General features: G+C 35.8%; 1 long non-coding RNA gene across 8 annotated transcripts; it reads right to left on the reverse strand.

Moving 5' to 3' along the window:
- Positions 1–926: 926 nt before the first annotated feature.
- LOC119190825 lies at positions 927–19,992 on the reverse strand. 8 transcript variants are annotated; one of them, XR_005113188.1, is made up of 3 exons: positions 19,974–19,992; positions 1,542–1,665; positions 927–1,024 (listed from the first exon to the last, which is right to left on the reverse strand). It is a non-coding gene; the product is annotated as an uncharacterized LOC119190825 (long non-coding RNA). The 8 variants fall into 8 exon arrangements; XR_005113185.1 differs by lacking the exon at positions 19,974–19,992 and adding an exon at positions 10,356–10,374; XR_005113169.1 differs by lacking the exon at positions 19,974–19,992 and adding an exon at positions 9,536–9,904.
- Positions 19,993–19,998: the final 6 nt, after the last annotated feature.

The following is a 19,998-nucleotide window of genomic DNA, read 5'->3' on the forward strand; positions in this document are numbered from 1 at the left end:
TGTGTTCATTATAAAACAAAATTGACTGTGGCATGTGCACTTGTATTACCCCCACCATCACCATAACAACCACGACCACTACAACAACATCATATATTAAAATGAAAATAAAAAAATTATCATTACGCGAACGTTTGCTTCACAAGTCATTACGCGAACGTTTGCTACACAAATCATTACGCGAACGTTCTCGTTTTTCATTTTTGCATAAATTGTTACATTATTCCCTAACAATTTTGTTTCTTATTATAAATTGTATGTCAGACGGTTAGGGTGGGTTGGTTGGTTGGGGTTGGTTGGTTGGTTGGTTGGTTGGTTGGTTGGTTGGTTGGTTGGTTGGTTGGTTGGTTAGGTAGGTAGGTAGGTACGTAGGTAGGTAAGTTGGTAGGTAGGTAAGTTGGTAGGTAGGTAGGTAGGTAGGTAGGTAGGTAGGAAGGCAGGAAGGCAGGAAGGTAGGTAGGTAGGTAGGTAGGTAGGTAGGTAGGTAGGCAGGCAGGCAGGCAGGCAGGCAGGCAGGCAGGTAGGTAGGTAGGTAGGAAGGCAGGCAGGTAGGTAGGTAGGAAGGAAGGCAGGCAGGCAGGCAGGCAGGCAGGCAGGCAGGTAGGTAGGTAGGTAGGTAGGTAGGTAGGTAAAAATAAATTTTCACAATTCCGTTTAGTAACGATTCGATTCTGAACGTGCGATATAATATTTTTTATTTATAATAATTATAATTACAAGGTAGGTACACAATAAAATATATAATTTTGAAAACATTCAAGTTACGGTACAGCGCCATCTATTACAGTTAAACTGGAACATTTTAGATAATAAAATTTTCACAGGTAAAATTGTTTTTAACTTTTCTATATAATTATTTATAAATTATTATAAAAGAAACCTTCACCCTGTACATATATAGTGTGGCGTTTAAGCATAACGTTGAGGGCGCCGCTGGCGTCTGGTGCCTGGTCATAGCTGGTGGTATGGCTGGTGGAAACTGGAAAACTGGACGATGAGATGTGTCTGCGATCCATACTGCATCCTGTAATATATTGTACATAATCTTTATCTCAGAAATTGGATATGTTTATATGTATGTAACCTGTCAGAATTCACTGAAATGGCTCATAGATGTGTTGAAGTAGATTGTTTAAATTAAATCTGTATAACATCGCATTGGTTAAAACTGTTATGGTGTTATAATATATGTATAAATAAATAAAATAAAAAAAATACACATGTGTAATAATAATAAAACAAATTATTATTAAATAATCATTTCCCACGGGTGCAAATATATTTTTGGGACAAAAAATAACATAACATCCTTTTATCTGTTAACTCAAGCCGGAGATCATTGTGTACCCCTATGATAAATCTCATTAAATACCATATGCAATAACATATGCATTTATAAATGTAAATATTGGTAAATATATACTTATATTTTTCTTTTTCATTTTTTGTTTGTTTCATGGAGACATTGTTATGACTGCTATTGAAATAATATTATAATATGAGTAGAGAGAGTAGGTAAATAATGTTATTTAAAAATGTACCTAATTGACGACAGTAGATAGTAGACGGTGCCGGTACGGGTGCACAGTTATGTATGTATGTATGTAGGTACTCGCATAAAGGTTGAGAGGGCCCGGGGCCGGTGGTCCGCACACTTCTTGCATCCTGTAAAATATATAAATTATAATATTATATATAAAAATCAATTGCTGTTCGTTAGTCTCGCTAAAACTCGAGAACGGCTGAACGGATTTATCTTATCTTGGTCTTGAATTATTCGTGGAGGTCTAGGGAAGATTTAAAAGGTGAGAAAAATTCGAATAATTGCCGGGAAAATCCTCAAAACAGCATTTTTCTATTTCCCATACAAACGTTTTCTAACTAATACGTAGAGTCAATTTGAGCTTTATTGCTATTGTATAAAGTTCACCGTTGTCTAAGCAATGTAGGTGTGTTCCTAACATCAAAGCAGTGTGCGTTGGAGCACAGAATATAATAATGTAATGTCGCGTTCTGAAACTCAACAAAAGTGATATCGCGGACCCGACGAAATTGAACAGTCACAAAATTTAATATATCATTAGTTATTTGGTTGGCTTCACGATATTATTTCTTTTGTTTTACTTTAAAATGCATGTTTTCGTTATGGACAATTTTTGAGCTACTTTTGCATATCTATACCTATAATAAAATCTGTAGAGGAGGTGAATTCTGTACATGAAATATATTTCCAAAATATCTTGGGGTGATTAGGGATCGATACTGATGCTAAAAATGCAATTAGTAAAATTTTTGTCTGTCTGTCTGTATAACCGTTATAGAAACAAATAGTACTCGACGGATTTTAATTTAAATTGGTACAATTATTTTCATACTCCCGAGCTGGTTATAGTATACTTTTCATCACGCTACAATTAATAGGAGCATAGCAGTGATGGAAAATGTTGGGAAAACGGGAGAAGTAACTCCATTTTTTAAGCTTCCGTCATTTCGTGTGCAACCTTAATGGTTAAAAGTTCCTTCGATTTCACCAGGATCCCATCATCAGACCCTGACCGGACAATCGGACCACCTGCATACCACCATAAATTAAAAACATCCCGACAAATTGAGCACCTTCTCCATTTTGAAACCCGAAATCCACGCGGGCGAAGCTGCGGGCGGAAGCTAGTAATATTATATTTATTGATACATTAGGTAAGTTTACATAATATATAATGCAATAATTGAGTTGTAATATTGTTTAAAAAGTAAGCAAGCATTGATGATAATAATAATATTATTATGTACACACATGACAACATAAAATTTAATTAAATAAATTAGTAACTCATATAAAATACAATTATTGCATTGTACAGGTTGTTGGTGCAATGGTCAATCTAACTACATGGACGACATGTTTGTGTTGTCAACAATATAACAACATAATTAATTATTATTATAATCATTCGAAAGAGACCATAAATATTGAAATTTAGTCCTGTTGAGTGTGTGCGGGTGCGTTTGTGTGTGCGTTTGTGTGTGTGTGTGTGTGTGTGTGTGTGTGTGTGTGTGTGTGTGTGTTGTTGTTGGGTTTGTGGGGGAATGGTATTTAGTACATGTATGTAGATATATTGTTATGTATTGTATTGGTGTATATGGTGGAGAACGTAGAAACGTTATGGATAAACAATAGACAGGTAATAATATAATACATATATTATAACTTTGTGGATATTAAATGATCTAGTTAGTAAGTATACACAATAAGTGGATAATTACTAGTAACTGATTAACTACTGGATGGCCAATGCAGTCATTCCACTGCACTGCACTGCATTGCACTGGTTGCGTGGTGATGCCTTTTGATTGATTGGGCCTTAGTATTAGGTATGTAGGTAGGTAGGTACATGTGTCGCATTTGTTCTGTGCCTACGTACATAAATAAAATGGTACATAAAATATGGTATCATGATGATAATAACATTATTATCATGATACCTACATAAATACATAATATAAATGATTGAAGTATATAAATATTAACAAAAACAATGGAATATCTACCCCTCCTATATTTTAAATATTGAGTAAATAACTTTAACTATAGGTAAGTACCTACTATAATGTAAATTAGGTACATGATTACTGAATAAATCTAAATGATCGATCGAGTTCTACAATTAATATATCTATTATATTTACACTTGTCCAATAAATATGAACGGCGTACCTACATATAGGTACTTACTTGATGATTATAATTAAGTAAGTTTATTGTTTTCTTTTCTTTTTTGCTTACTTTACATATTTGAAAAAACACGATCAGCAGAATAATTATCATTAATTACTTATATAATATATGTATATAAAAATGAATACCTATTTCCCCGCTCGGTCGCGCCATCACGCGTGAACGGCTGGACCGATTTCACTATTTTTATATTGTTGTTGTGTGTTTGTCATTGTCAGGAGAAGGAACTTATGAAAGAATAAAATTAAGGAAGTTGAGCGGAACGTTAGAAATATTTTAATAAAAGTTAATTTCAGAGATTGTCAAAATGCGCGCTGCAAATTATTCTAATTTGCATAGTTAGTTAACGACGACGGGACAACGTCGGTCGAGTCACAACTAGTAGGTATATTATAAATGTATGTATTTATGTATGATATTTTTGTGGATAAATAAGCTACAGTCTACTTACTACTTAATTAAGTACATACAATATAAGTAGGTAGGTACAGTTACTTTCACGAACAACATGGAAAAAGAACAAACCAAGCATTATATTTTAATAACTAATCATATAGGTATCTACCTAGATATCGTAATATCAATATTATTATAATCACAATAATTAGTATACTGTAAGTAACTTAGTGATTACCTGTCTACCTTCAGATTTAAACTTACGATAAAATTTGTATCACACGAACACGAACACACACAACATCCAAAAATAAATCCTAATATTATGTGTCTTTATAAAACACACAGCGTTGAGATGAAGAAGCAGTCTGTGAATCCTTGCTAATAATAAGAAAATATATAAAATCTTACCGGATGCTCTATGGTAACCTTAGATAATCTCACCAGGAAGGAGCGCTGTCACTGTCAAGTGGCGCTAACATAGTCTGTGGTTCTGACGTATAGACCATAGCGTTTGTGAATTTTGCCGCGTAACCGTCGAAAATTCTTGTAACTATTTAAAGAGTTATTAAAACTAGTTAAAAGTGTTAAAATGGCTGACGAAAATGTTGAAAACGTTCAACAAATTTCAAATAGTCCGCGGGAAGCCGCGAATCGTTTGATTACACCAGAGATCGCAATGTCGTCGAGCGATACTTCGTCGGACTCCGAGGAAGAGGGTATAGCTTCGTCGCCTCCAAATAAGCGTCCACGGCAGTCTTCGCTGCAATCACAATATTCAGGTATGCAAACTGAATATAATGACCCGCGTATTGATTCCTTAATATCGCAAGTTAGCTACATAACTCAATACCTAGAGGCATGTAGTCGGAATACGCGGAGTAGTCCGACTAGAATTCAGACATCGAACTTTCTTGAAATGCCAACTCCTTCCAGTACTCTAAACATTGAATTAGGAGATTTAAACACAGCTTTTGATGAAAACAAAATCATTCCACCGGCTAATACGGAACGACTTAAGGATTTAATTCGCCTTCAACAGTTTGGTACTCCAGCTTGGAAGGGTATTAGGTATAAGAAACCGTTAAGGACAGTTATTGCCACGCCGGGTTTCACAGCTTTAAAAGTAAATGAAGAGCTTTGTCACTTATGCCCGGCAAAAGACTATTTGGCCTCTACGGAGCAAGTACTAGCAGGTCTTTCAAATACTGTTTTAGAGCAAAGACAATTGATGCAAAGTGGGTTACAGGACTTATTAAATTGGGCTTCAAATAACCCACTGGAACTTACACCGACTAACTTATACAATCAAATGACTCAAACATTTGGTCCCGGATCACCTGTTTATAAAAATTCTGAACTTACAATGCAAATAATTTGTGGCAAGAGGGCTGAATGTGTGGAGATCCGTCGTGATCAATTATTGAAGCAAATCACAAATACAAATTTAAAAGCTACACTAAAAAGTGTACCACCTTGTTCTGAATATCTGTTTAGTCGAGAGGCCTTAGCACCAATTATAAAGTCTCTTGGGGGAACTCAGGTCTGGTTGAACACACCAACTTATGTTAAACAGGCCTCCACTCCGGGAACCTCACAAACTCACAAGCCCCAGTCAACATTTATTTCTAATAAGAGATATGACCACAATAAAGAAGGTCGGCCAGTTCACCAAAGCAATAGGGTGAATAAAAAGCAGGTTACTCACAAGACTAACCCAAAGAGAAATCAGCCCTTTCGTGGAAACACCCGCACTAGTCAGGGTGCACAAAAATGACAATCACATAATTTTCCGAGCGGGTTGTTTGAGAGAACATGTGAAGTCATGGGTTCAATTCAAAGCCAACCAATTCATATTAAAAACAATAACAAATTGCCGCATACCATTCATCAGGAAACCTTCACTGGCTATACCAAACCACCAGATAATGAAGGCATACTCAACAAAAGTTTCTCTGACTATGACCAAGATGATAAGCAAATTAAAGGAGCAGAGAGTGTTAGAGAGACCAACATGCGCACTTGCTGGGTTCCATTCAAAAATGTTTTTAGTGAAAAAATCAGATGGCTCTCTAAGACCAATATTCGATTTAAGGAACTTGAACACCTTTGTCTCAACTCGACATTTTCAGCTGGTTTCTCAAGTAACAGTAAAAGAATTCCTGCAAGATCAGGACTGGCTTGTGAAGATAGACATCCACCAGGCATATTTTCACTTACCAATTTCGGAGGCTCACCGCAGGTACCTCCGTATTATTTACGATGGCGAAATCTTGCAACTGACGGCACTGCCCTTTGGCCTGTCTTCCGCCCCCAGGACCTTTGCGGCCATATCGAATTGGATCGCGGAGATCCTTCGGGCCAGAGGCATTCGTGTTCTAGTATACCTAGACGATTACCTTTTAGTCAACCAGGACCGATCCAGGTTAGTTGCCCAGGTTTCGGAGACTCTGGGCATCCTGGAAACCCTGGGTTGGCATATAAACTACCAAAAATCTATAACAGAGCCTACTCAAAAGTTAGAATACCTAGGTCTACTTTGGGATACAAGGAACATGATGATGACACTACCAGTAAAGAAGACATTGAAAATAAACCAAACATTGATAACACTTCTAAAGAAGGGCCATTGCACGCTAAACGAACTGCAAAAAGTACTAGGAATGTTAAACTTTGCAAGTTTCACAGTCAGGGCAGGCAGACTGCATTGTCGGAGGCTACAGATATTTCTCAGGCGCTTTACTCACAACAGGCCGAGAGAAAGGAAGCCTTTCCCACTACTAGCCTCCTTGGAGCTGCAGTGGTGGAGAAGCTCCATAAACAAAAATGGCACCTCCCTACACAAGAAACCGATAAGGTACTTTCTCACCACAGACGCAGCGGATGCGGGCTGGGGAGCACATCTGGACCGATTTTATCTGGCAGGACAATGGACTCCAGATCAGAGAGTATGGCATTCAAATCTCAAGGAGCTATATGCTGTGTATGGTGCAATAAGGAGATACAAGGACATACTAAAAGATGCTCACATTTTGGTTCAGACGGACAATCGAACCTTAGTGGCTTATATAAGAAACGAGGGCGGAACAAGATCAGTAGCGCTCTTAACTCTGGCCACCAAACTTCTCAGTCTAACTTATCACCTCAATGTGACTCTATCGGCAGCCTATCTTCCAGGAAAGTTAAACGGGATAGCAGACCGATTGTCAAGAGGACGGACACTACCAGAGTGGCACCTCTTACCACAAGCCACGGAGGCAATATTTCTAAAGTGGGGCATCCCAGACATAGACTTGTTCGCTTCAGAAAGAAGCGCGGTAGTACCAAGGTATGTAACCTTAGACTCAAGAGATGGCTGTGCAGAATACTACGACGCCTTCAGCCACCAGTGGGAGTGGAATCTAGCCTGGGTATTCCCTCCACCGAATCTCATCCCCCAAGTCCTAGCACATCTCAACCAAGCCAGGGGATGTTACATAATAATAGCACCAATGTGGACTCAATGCTATTGGCTACCAGACCTGAAATCAAGAGCTCTGACAACACCATTGCCAATACCGAACCTAGAGAACAATCTAATAGACCTGTCAACAGGTCTACCTCCCCCACAAACGAAGGAATTGACTTTTCTAGCATGGAAAGTTGGGGGTGGCAAAAGCAGGTAGCTCACTGGAATGAAGAAGAAAAGAAATTATTATCAGCAAGTTGGAGAGAATCCACGCTCTTAACATATGGCCCTCCTATTCGGAGATGGATTTTGTGGTGCAAAACAAAAAATATTAACCACAGATCACCTTGTAGTAATGATGTAGCTAGATTTTTAGCTAGTCTTCATTTAGAGAAAAACTTTTCATACAATACAATTTTGTTACACAAATCTGCCATTTCTACATATTATGCCAACAAGGAGGAGAAGTTAACTTCTAACTTTTATGTACAGCAAATCCTAAGAGCAATTGCATTAGCGAAACCAAAGCCTAGAAAACAACCAATATGGGATATTCAACTACTTTTTAACTGGTTAAAATCTACACCTAACAAATTTACACTTTTTGATATATCCAGAAGAACAGCTTTAATATTACTCTTATCATCTGGCCGCAGATTACATGACTTAACCCTTTTGAAGATCTCACAAGAACATTTTATCTTAAAGAATAATGAGATAATTTTATGGCCAATATTTGGTTCCAAGACGGACTCAGCCTCACATCAACAGTCCGGCTGGCGTCTATTGAGGCATCCTGACTCTACAATTTGTCCAGTTTTTCATATCGAAAAATTGATCCAAATTTCTGAGAGCAGACGGTCTGAAAAACAACTAGATGATTTATTTATATCTGTAAAGGGGATAATTAAGCCGGCCACAAGAACTATTATTGCAGGATGGATAAGGTCTATTTTCAAATTGGTTGATATAGAAGCTACTCCGGGTAGTATAAGATCAGCAGTTGCTTCTAGAGGATGGCTTGAACAGATGCCCATTGAAGAAATACTTAATAGAGGAAATTGGAAGAATGCCCAGACATTTAAAAACTTTTATTGTCGACCAGTAAATTTAAGTAATAATGTTGAAAAAGCTGATTTATTAGCCTCAAATTTCTCTTCAATTTGAATAATTATGTTTGTTAACTTTAATACTAGATCAAGAGCTAGTTAAGGTACACACAGAGTATTGCTATATACATAAATAATGTTTAATAGTCTCTAATATTTCATTTTGATCTCATTTATGTTTCAACATAGAAATTAATACTTATAATTCATTTTGATCTCATTTATATTACATGTTACATTTACATACTACTGATACTTTAATTCGTAGTGATCTCATTTATGTTATTTCTTAGAATTTATTGATTGAGTGTGATAATAATTAATAATATATTATTTTGGTAACATAATCACATAGCGTTTGTATTACTTTTCACCAGCAGATATCAAACACATCTTCATCTCAACGCTGTGTGTTTTATAAAGACACATAATATTGATGTTTTGCATAAAAACAAAACATGTATTATGTGTTGATTAAAACACACAGCGTTACAGTGTACTGCTTGCTGATGAAGATGCTATGGTCTATACGTCAGAACCACAGACTATGTTAGCGCCACTTGACAGTGACAGCGCTCCTTCCTGGTGAGATTATCTAAGGTTACCATAGAGCATCCGGTAAGATTTTATATATTTTCTTATTATTAGCAAGGATTCACAGACTGCTTCTTCATCTCAACGCTGTGTGTTTTAATCAACACATAATACATGTTTTGTTTTTATGCAAAACATCAATATTATTATTTCACTCACTACACTGATCGGGTGCAACTTGCAAATATTATTATTCGATATTATACTACTTATCATAATGTTAGTTAGAATCATTATTATCAATAAACATACAAAACTTAATTGTTTTCACTGGATTTAACATTTTAAGCGGCCCCAAGTATGCAAGCAAGTTCTTGGCGTTCTTGGCGAGTAGTTAGTAGTTATACAGTTTAAACAAACACACGTTTTATTCGTAAACAATATGTAAATAAATACAGTACATTATAAACGAGTCATGTTACATACACGCAACACAATAATAATAATAATATAGCTTCATTTTTTTTACGGGCAGGATGGCGCGTAAACGTATTTTTTTGTAAGTTGTGCCTACTGCCTACCTAATGCCACTACTACTATTAGGTTGGCAATAACGAAACATTTATAATCTTAACGCTATTCAAATATAAAATTGTTATTTAATCACACAATAATGTTTCAATTTAATACAAATTGTTACTTAATTAATATTTTTCAAAATATTAAAGAGAGAAAATATATATATAATATTATTATAATGTACTTATCTAATGTAAATAGCAAAAAGTGTGAGATGCCGGAAGTGAAATGAGCGAGCGATCTCTCGACCAATTACGGGCTGCTTCTAGGACTGTGCAACGGTAAAGCGGATTTACTCCGGACACCGGAGATTTTCCGACACAACAGGAAACGACCTACGTATGTACCTTTTTATATAAAAAACCTATATCGTTCGGATCCGTAATTATGTTCAAATTTAATAAAGACAAAAGGCGTGAAAAAGAGCCCCAAAGATTTTTTATCGTGTTCAATTAGTATTTATTGTATTACGGTTAGTGTATTATGCGCGCTACGCGCACGCTTGTGTGCGTGTGCGTGTGTGAGTGTGTATGTGTATTATATAGGTACATACACAATTCACGGTATCCGGAGATTCTTCTGTCTCTTTAACTACGTATCAATGTCCCAACACTGTCTGTCTGTCTGTCTGTCTGTCTAACTGTCACCCGCCCGCCCGTACGGCCCGGCGCGGCGCGGCGAGATGGAATCCAGTGTTGCCATATTTACCAACTTTTAGGTAGATCTACATACTTCGCCCTCAGTCTATTTTTCAACACAAAATTTTCAACGCCATTATTGAATAATTTCTTTTTACCTTACTAAAGGATGAGGTGGTATAGCTTTGTGACTTAGGTCAACGCGCGAATATGTATAAAAAAAAAAAATATATACGATTGACAGTGATGACATTGATTGATATATAATATATTGTATTTGACATTGACACTTTCTTACCGCATTCGCGGCATTCGAGTATAAATCTGTTTGTTACATTACATCAAAATATTGAATTGTATGTATAATATAAAATATTATTTTCTTTCTGTTTTAGTTCCGTGAAACTGTGAATAACCATATATCAATAGTTAAGTCCATCAGTATACAATCAGTGTATATGAAGTTTTTAATCTATACTTACTTATAATAAATCTGTAGAGGTCAATTCTGTACATGAAATATATTTCCAAAATAACTATCAGAGGGTGATTAGGGATCGATACTGATGCCAAAAATGCAATTAGTAAAATTTTTGTCTGTCTGTCTGTCTGTCTGTATAACCGTTATAGAAACAAAAACTACTCGACGAATGTTAACGAAACTTGGTACAATTATTTGTCATACTCCTGTGCTGGTTATAGTATACTTTTCATCACGCTACAATTAATAGGAGCAGAGCAGTGAAGGGAAATGTTGGGAAAACGGGAGAAGTTACTCCATTTTTTAATCTTCCGTCGCGTGTGCAACCTTAATGGTTAAAGCTACGCAGAAATCATGTATGACGGAAATGTTCTCCTTAAAATTATGTAAAATATATCCCACGACAGCATATGTCTATCTTTTATGGTTGACTCACAATAACACGTGTAACTCCCGATAGCTTAGCAGTTCGAAGCATTCTTATTATATTTGTCTACTCTTACGTTTATAACACTCTCAGTCATCCTTAATTAAAAAGTTAACATTATTAAATATTTCATAAAAAAGAATCATAGAAATCGGTATAGAAACACCAAAGTTATACATGAAATACGCTAATAATAAGCCATCACGCGTGAATACTGAATCATGCTATAAGATTCCTTCGATTTCACCAGGATCCCATCATCAGACCCTGACCGGACAATCGGACCACCTGCATACCACCATACATTAAAAAAACATCCCGACAAATTGAGCACCCCTTCCATTTTTGAAGTTCGAAATCTACGCGGGCGAAGCTGCGAGCGGAAGCTAGTAAAGAAATAAAGCAATATATTGTTTGTTTATATTGTTAAGTTGCATAATAATGCTATCTTCTCCGATATCTGGCATTCCAATCAAGAGTTTTGCTGTTTGAATCCATAATGTTAATGTAAACATTTATTTAGTAATATATAGGTACTAGTTTTGCAAACATAATGGTAAATAAAGTTACACATTTGTATTTGTATTATTAAAATAAACAAAATTAAAACTGCAAATAATCTGCTTAAATAGCTCTTATTACCTCATTATTTGGCACACTAATTTCATTTTTATGAAAGGGAAGAGGCTATGTATTAATTGTGAAGATATTTCTCAAAGTACATTCATTTTTTATTTCTATTAACTCTAATAATTAATAGTACATTACCAGTTGAACCTTGGTGTTGCAGGCATCCTTCCTCATTGTTTGATGTTGTGCACTTTGTGGCTCATTAGGAGGTAATATTTTTATATGAGTACAATGTAAGAGCCCTAATATACCTTGCACGTAAAATTCACGAGTCTTACCTAAAAAGAATAAAAATAATTCCTTTATCTATACATTAAAATACTTCAATTGATATCAAAGTCAGCTACTTATGTAATTAAGTATGTTTTAAATATATTCAATTACCTTTAAACAGACGGCCATGGCTTTGGCTTAAGACTCCAAATCGGGAGCAAACTTTTCTTTAATATACAATGCCATTCGTTTTGTATTAAAGGGATCTCATAAATCAATTAAGTATAATATGTCTTCTTTCCACTTTACACGCCTCTCGTTCGTCGTATACCGATATTATTTTACTACTAGCTTCCGCTCGCAGCTTCGCCCGCGTAGATTTCGAACTTCAAAAATGGAAGGGGTGCTCAATTTGTCGGGATGTTTTTTTAATGTATGGTGGTATGCAGGTGGTCCGATTGTCCGGTCAGGGTCTGATGATGGGATCCTGGTGAAATCGAAGGAATCTTATAGCATGATTCAGTATTCACGCGTGATGGCTTATTATTAGCGTATTTCATGTATAACTTTGGTGTTTCTATACCGATTTCTATGATTCTTTTTTATGAAATATTTAATAATGTTAACTTTTTTAATTAAGGATGACTGAGAGTGTTATAAACGTAAGAGTAGACAAATATAATAAGAATGCTTCGAACTGCTAAGCTATCGGGAGTTACACGTGTTATTGTGAGTCAACCATAAAAGATAGACATATGCTGTCGTGGGATATATTTTACATAATTTTAAGGAGAACATTTCCGTCATACCTGATTTCTGCGTAGCTTTAACCATTAAGGTTGCACACGCGACGGAAGATTAAAAAATGGAGTAACTTCTCCCGTTTTCCCAACATTTCCCTTCACTGCTCTGCTCGTATTAATTGTAGCGTGATGAAAAGTATACTATAACCAGCACAGGAGTATGACAAATAATTGTACCAAGTTTCGTTAACATCCGTCGAGTAGTTTTTGTTTCTATAACAGTTATACAGACAGACAGACAGACAGACAAAAATTTTACTAATTGCATTTTTGGCATCAGTATCGATCCCTAATCACCCCCTGATAGTTATTTTGGAAATATATTTCATGTACAGAATTGACCTCTCTACAGATTTATTATAAGTATAGATAGTAAGATACCACCATCGCGTTTTAACGAATAAATTAAATTGATAATTTTCTCGGTTTATCTAATCGTACAATATCAAAGAAGACAAATATCTCGTTTACGAGTGTCAAAAAACGATAAAAATTAAAATTATTTGGTCATGTTAGGGTTTGTAGACAAAAATACCACAGATTAATCTATATATATAAAAATGAATTGCTGTTCGTTAGTCTCGCTAAAACTCGAGAACGGCTGAACGGATTTATCTTATCTTGGTCTTGAATTATTCGTGGAGGTCTAGGGAAGGTTTAAAAGGTAAGAAAAATTAGAATAATCGCCGGGAAAATCCTCAAAACAGCATTTTTCTATTTCCCATACAAACGTTTTCTAACTAATACGTAGAGTCAATTTGAGCTTTATTGCTATTGTATAAAGTTCACTGTTGTCTAAGCAATGTAGGTGTGTTCCTAATATCAAAGCAGTGTGCGTTGGAGCACAGAATATAATAATGTAATGTCGCGTTCTGAAACTCAACAAAAGTGATATCGCGGACCCGACTAAATTGAACAGTCACAAAATTTAATATATCATTAGTTATTTGGTTGGCTTCACGATATTATTTCTTTTGTTTTACTTTAAAATGCATGTTTTCGTTATGGACAATTTTTGAGCTACTTTTGCATATCTATACTTATAATAAATCTGTAGAGAGGTCAATTCTGTACATGAAATATATTTCCAAAAATAACTGGGGGTGATTAGGGATCGATACTGATGCCAAAAATGCAATTAGTAAAATTTTTGTCTGTCTGTCTGTATAACTGTTATAGAAACAAAAACTACTCGACGGATTTTAACTTAACTTGGTACAATTATTTTTCATACTCCTGAGCTGGTTATAGTATACTTTACATCACGCTACAATTAATAGGAGCATAGCAGTGATGGAAAATGTTGGGAAAACGGGAGAAGTTACTCCATTTTTAAGCTTCCGTCATTTCGTGTGCAACCTTAATGGTTAAAAGTTCCTTCGATTTCACCAGGATCCCATCATCAGACCCTGACCGGACAATCGGACCACCTGCATGCCACCATAAATAAAAAAAAATACCGACAAATTGAGCACCTTCTCCATTTTTGAAACCCGAAATCCACGCGGGCGAAGCTGCGGGCGGAAGCTAGTCTATATATATAAAAATGAATTGCTGTTCGTTAGTCTCGCTAAAACTCGAGAACGGCTGAACGGATTTATCTTATCTTGGTCTTGAATTATTCGTGGAGGTCTAGGGAAGGTTTAAAAGGTGAGAAAAATTCGAATAATTGCCGGGAAAATCCTCAAAACAGCATTTTTTCTATTTCCCATACAAACGTTTTCTAAATAAAATGGAGAGTCAATTTGTAATTTATTACCGCTGCATAAAGTTCAAATTCGCGTGCGCGTTGGAGGATCTAATATTGCGTTCTGAAACTCAACAAAAGTGAAAGTGAATCGCGAACGCGACAAAATTGCATAGTCTCAAAATACATAGTACATAAATAGTGGTCGGCTTCGAGAAACTCAATTTTAGCTAACTTCAGTTGTTAATCTATACTATTATATAAAGCTGAAGAGTTTGTTTGTTTGTTTGTTTGTTTGTTTGTTTGAACGCGCTAATCTCAGGAACTACCGGTCCAAACTGAAAAATTCTTTTTGCGTTGGATAGCCCTTTGTTCGTGGAGTGCTATAGGCTATATATCATCACGCTATACCCAATAGGAGCGGGGCAGTAATGGCTAATCTCAGGAACTACCGGTCCAAACTGAAAAATTCTTTTTGCGTTGGATAGCCCTTTATTCGTGGAGTGCTATAGGCTATATATCATCACGCTATACCCAATAGGAGCGGGGCAGTAATGGCTAATCTCAGGAACTACCGGTCCAAACTGAAAAATTCTTTTTGCGTTGGATAGCCCTTTGTTCGTGGAGAGCTATAGGCTATATATCATCACGCTATGACCAATAGGAGCGGAGCAGTAATGGCTAATCTCAGGAACTACCGGTTTGAACTGAAAAAATCTTTTTGTGTTGGATAGCCCTTTGTTCCTGGAGTGCTATAGGCATATCATCATGCTATAACCAATAGGAGCGGAGCAGTAATGAAACATGTTGCAAAAACGGGGAAAATTATGAGTTTTGAGAGCTTCCGTTGCCTGCGCTGCGTAAACGGTTAAAGTTATGCAACAATGATGTATGACGGGATTGTTTCACTTAAAAAGTTCTAAATAATATAACAAAGTCCCCAGCTGCATCTGTCTGCCTTAACGTGTTAAACTCAAAAACTACCTAACGTATTAAGATGAAATTTGGTATGGAGACAGTTTGAGACCCTGGGAAGAACATAGGCTCCCGGGAAACTACTATTTTATAACGGAAAACTTTAGCCTGAAAAACTTTATAACGCGGGCGGAACCGCGTATAATATATAACTCAAAGGTGACTGACAGTGATATATCAAGGAACAGCCCAAACCATTGGACGGATCGGGCTAAGACTTTACATGCATAAAGCTACTATGACGTAGGCATCCCCTAAGAAAGGATTTTGATAAATTCTACCCTTAAGGGGATAAAATAGGGGATGAAAGTTTGTATAAATGTTCTTAGATTTTCGACTGATTGAACTGAAATTATAGATTGGGGATAAAATTAGTTTGAACCTATAAGTACCGGGAAAATATGTAGCAAGACTTTTATCAAACAGTGGAATTTTATCCTGGAAAACACCTTCACGCGGGCGAAGCCGCGAGCAAAAGCTAGTAAAAAATAAATTTTTCTCTACTTTTCTCGTGACAAGTCGAGAAAATGAGTGCGCATGTTAGTGTCGGTAGACATATAGAGATAAACGACAAAATCACGAGAAAAAGTGTCGACAAAATTTTGTCGTGGCGCGCATGTTAGGCCGGCTGATAATGAGTAAGATTCTTTTGCTAGACACATTTTGCAAAATGATTAATAAATGATTATTACCTAAATGAATAGTGAACAATTGTTTTAATTCATAATCAATTTTGAGAGTTGATATTTTTCTATATGATTACTCTCAACATCTACAAGTTTTCTTATAATTGCTAATCTAAGAGTACAAAACACGAGTATAATTAATGATTAAACGAACTTACCTAAGTGAAGTTCTATCATAATTATACGAGGGTTTTGTATGAATTAGATTAGCAACCCACCCTCCCTATGTTCCTTACACCCTTAAAAAATATCAACATGTCAGTACTTACTCTAAACTAAATGATAGCTGACGGTTGGAGACGTCGAAAAGAAAAAAAAAAGAGTTTCCCTCAAGTAAGTTCAGATGGCGACACCGATGAGTGTACTACAAGTTTTCTTATAATTGCTAATCTAATTCGTACAAAACCCTCGTATAGTTATGGTAAAACTTCACTTAGGTAAGTTCGTTTAATCATTAATCAAACTAGTAATTTTGCTTCTAGCACTTCAAATGGCACTTAACAAGAGATTTGACAACGTATTAGTAAATATTTTCGTTGATCAGCCTTTTAGAAACTGGGCGATAGTCTGTCTCGCCGGGACGTTTTAAAATGTGCCTAGAATACGGGACGTCTAGTAACGCTATTTGTAAAACACCAGAAACCATGCAGGACTAGATAGCTAACATCACAAACATAAACAACAATGTTTGTTCTATGGGTTTTGGCATAACTCAATAAAACTCAATGCCGCACGATTTCAGGAATTCTGGGTATTGGCTCGGGTCCCTCGACTCCTCATCAGAAGCCAACGCCTGGCGCAGACGTCCATAAAGCACGATTGCGGTATCGTCGACTTATTAAGGGCGTTTCCGCAGGCTGAGAACAAGTTAAAAATCTATCAACACTTGTGGGAACATCCCTAAATATCGGAAACAATTAGCGGTATACTAGTAAGTTGTGCACACTTACCCCGTGGCCGAAACAGTATTTACACGCATTTCGTACTATATCACAATATCTCATTCGTGATTATTACTTCGCAACATTATCTCGCAGTCTGCACTTTCAAAAAATCTTAATATCAACGGACACTACTCAACTCCTCTGTGTCGCGTCAATCCTTTCTTTTTCTTTCACCAGCGAAACTTCCTCTACTCCACATTTACTTTCCCATTTATTTTTTGCTGTCGGTTCTTTCAATGCAAATCAGTTATCTATTATTGAAACGTGCCTAGTAACGCCATCTATGGTGTCCGATAAAAATAAAATCATTACAAGCGAACAAATTATCATGGAGATGTCGGAATAGTAGACCTGGAGATAAGTTCATATATAACACTGCTAATCTTACTTGCTAATTTTATAATTTTGATATTTTTCAGTAGCTGGAAAAACTAATTAAAATGATTTATCACTTCGTCAAAAAAAGTAATTTGTGAAAGTACATAATCGAAATATGAATATCCTCTTTTCAAGAACTAAAGAAACGAATTCGTTGGGGAAAAAAAAATATGCCAAAGACTATTACAATATTTATCCCTCAGAACAAGTACAAGCATAGAAGGAATCTAAATTACCCTCATATACTTATCCTATTTTTTCAAATAGGCATAACCTTTGAAAAGAACGAGACAAATATTATGTTGCTTAGGTCGGCTTGCATACACTTTATAATAATCAAATGGTTACCTTTGGTCCTCTTTATGATGCCGAATTAAAAAGCAAATGAAATATCAAATTTCCATATATATTATAATCTCAGAACAAGAACAAGCATAGAAGGAATCTAAATTACCCTCATATACTTATCCTTTTTTTTCAAATAGGCCAAAACCGTTGAAAAGAACGAGACAAATATTATGTTGCTAAAGTCGGCTTGCGTACACTTTAAAATTATCAAATGGTTACCTTTGGTCCTCTTTATGATGCCGAATTAAAAAGCAAATAAAATGTCAAAAGTTTCAACTTGCCAACCTCAAAACAATGTCACAAACGCGCCCACACAATTTAGTTACGTTATACTTCAGCGCGTGCTTTTCAAAAGTGACTACATGTTGTGTAATATTTTTGTTAAATTTAATAAATACACAGTGCTGTTTAGTAAAATATAGCCCTACTAACAAGCAATGGCCTGCGTTATTGTGGGGTGTAAATCTCTTTCTTCTCGTAAAGAAAATGAAACTTAAATCATCAGCTTCAATCGGTGAGTAAACAAAAAACCTAATATATTTGCTTAAACCCTGTACCTAAGTGCAAAAAGGGTTATTAATTATATTTTATTATGCTGTAGTCATATTATAATCTGCTGTTGGCCATTCGATACAGTTAAGATTAAGTATTTTTCATTTTTACCAATTTACGTAGTCGTGTTCAGTGTTGTGCTGCATATTCTGTTGATAACATAGATGTTAGTATATTGTAGTTTACTATTTTGCATAAATTGTCTTTTACTTTCAGTGTACGGTGGTGTAGTGGTAAAAACCATTGGAAACCGTGCGCGAAGGCTGGGATCGAGGAAACTATCTGATTTTCATAGTGTTTTTCATACAATGTGTTTTATTGCAGATTCCCCACAAATGATGCTATGAGGCAAAGATGGATCGTTGCCATAGCTCATCCCAATTGGCATTGAAAAAACAGCACCGTGTTTGCTCTAAGCATTTCGACAAAGTTTTATTAACATTGAAATAAGTTATCGAACATATGTGACATGAATGATACCGCTGTGTTTTAATTATACTGTCCCATTTTAGTAGCTTCTGTCAAATCACACCTGTTGGGTATCTTTTAATCCCTAAGAAAGTCAGAAAAGAACAGAAGGCGTACTGGATTTCTCCTAGACGAAATTCCGGCCAATTTCTTGTTTGTTACTTAGAGCGGTTTCCATTCCTTCCGAAATTTCTAACATTTTCTTAATTTAATAATCAAAATGCTAAACCATTTTCGTGTGAATGACATTTCGGAAAGCACAGAAACTGCTGTAAATAGCAAATGAAAATTGGACAAAATTTTGTTCGAAGAAAACCGGTAGTTCTATAGTTTATTGTAGTTTAACAGCTAATTAACGAGTGCTTTTATATACCCAGACTTCATTTGATACTTGAATACCAAATCAGGGTTTTGATATCTTTTTTTTAGCCTTTATCTAAAATAGCAATTTGCAACGGTTTGTAGTTGACTGACCGAAAAGTGTCTATTTTAGCAGGTCTGTGAATTTACCGTAGCTGATAGACAAAGCATCTATCGATATCGATAAGATGTCAGAAAGGATCGCAACACAATTAAATTTCTTGCTGTCTAAGACAGAGTACACTCAAATGTCATAGTATTACTTCTATGCTGGTCATTGTTCTGAGTATTTATCATTTATCACAGCCAGAAACTGCTTTACAGTCTATATTTTGCAATGACAAAAGAGTATAGATATTTTGTCTAAAACATAGTGATTATTAGTACATCTCTTTGATTTTGCCATTCAATTTGACAATATGCACTCTGAAATGCACACTTAGAACCTCAGCTTAGAACTAAGTGACTCAATTAAAAAATTATAATTTCTTGATTTCTTAAAAAACGATCTTCCAAAGCATGCATTATGACTCTATGAGGAGAAAAAGATAAAATTGTAGAATAGAAACAGAGATTCTCACTTTCGACGACCGCCCGATGCCTTCT

The sequence above is a fragment of the Manduca sexta genome, chromosome 5 (genome assembly GCF_014839805.1).
Source record: "Manduca sexta isolate Smith_Timp_Sample1 chromosome 5, JHU_Msex_v1.0, whole genome shotgun sequence".
Lineage (NCBI taxonomy): Eukaryota > Metazoa > Arthropoda > Insecta > Lepidoptera > Sphingidae > Manduca > Manduca sexta.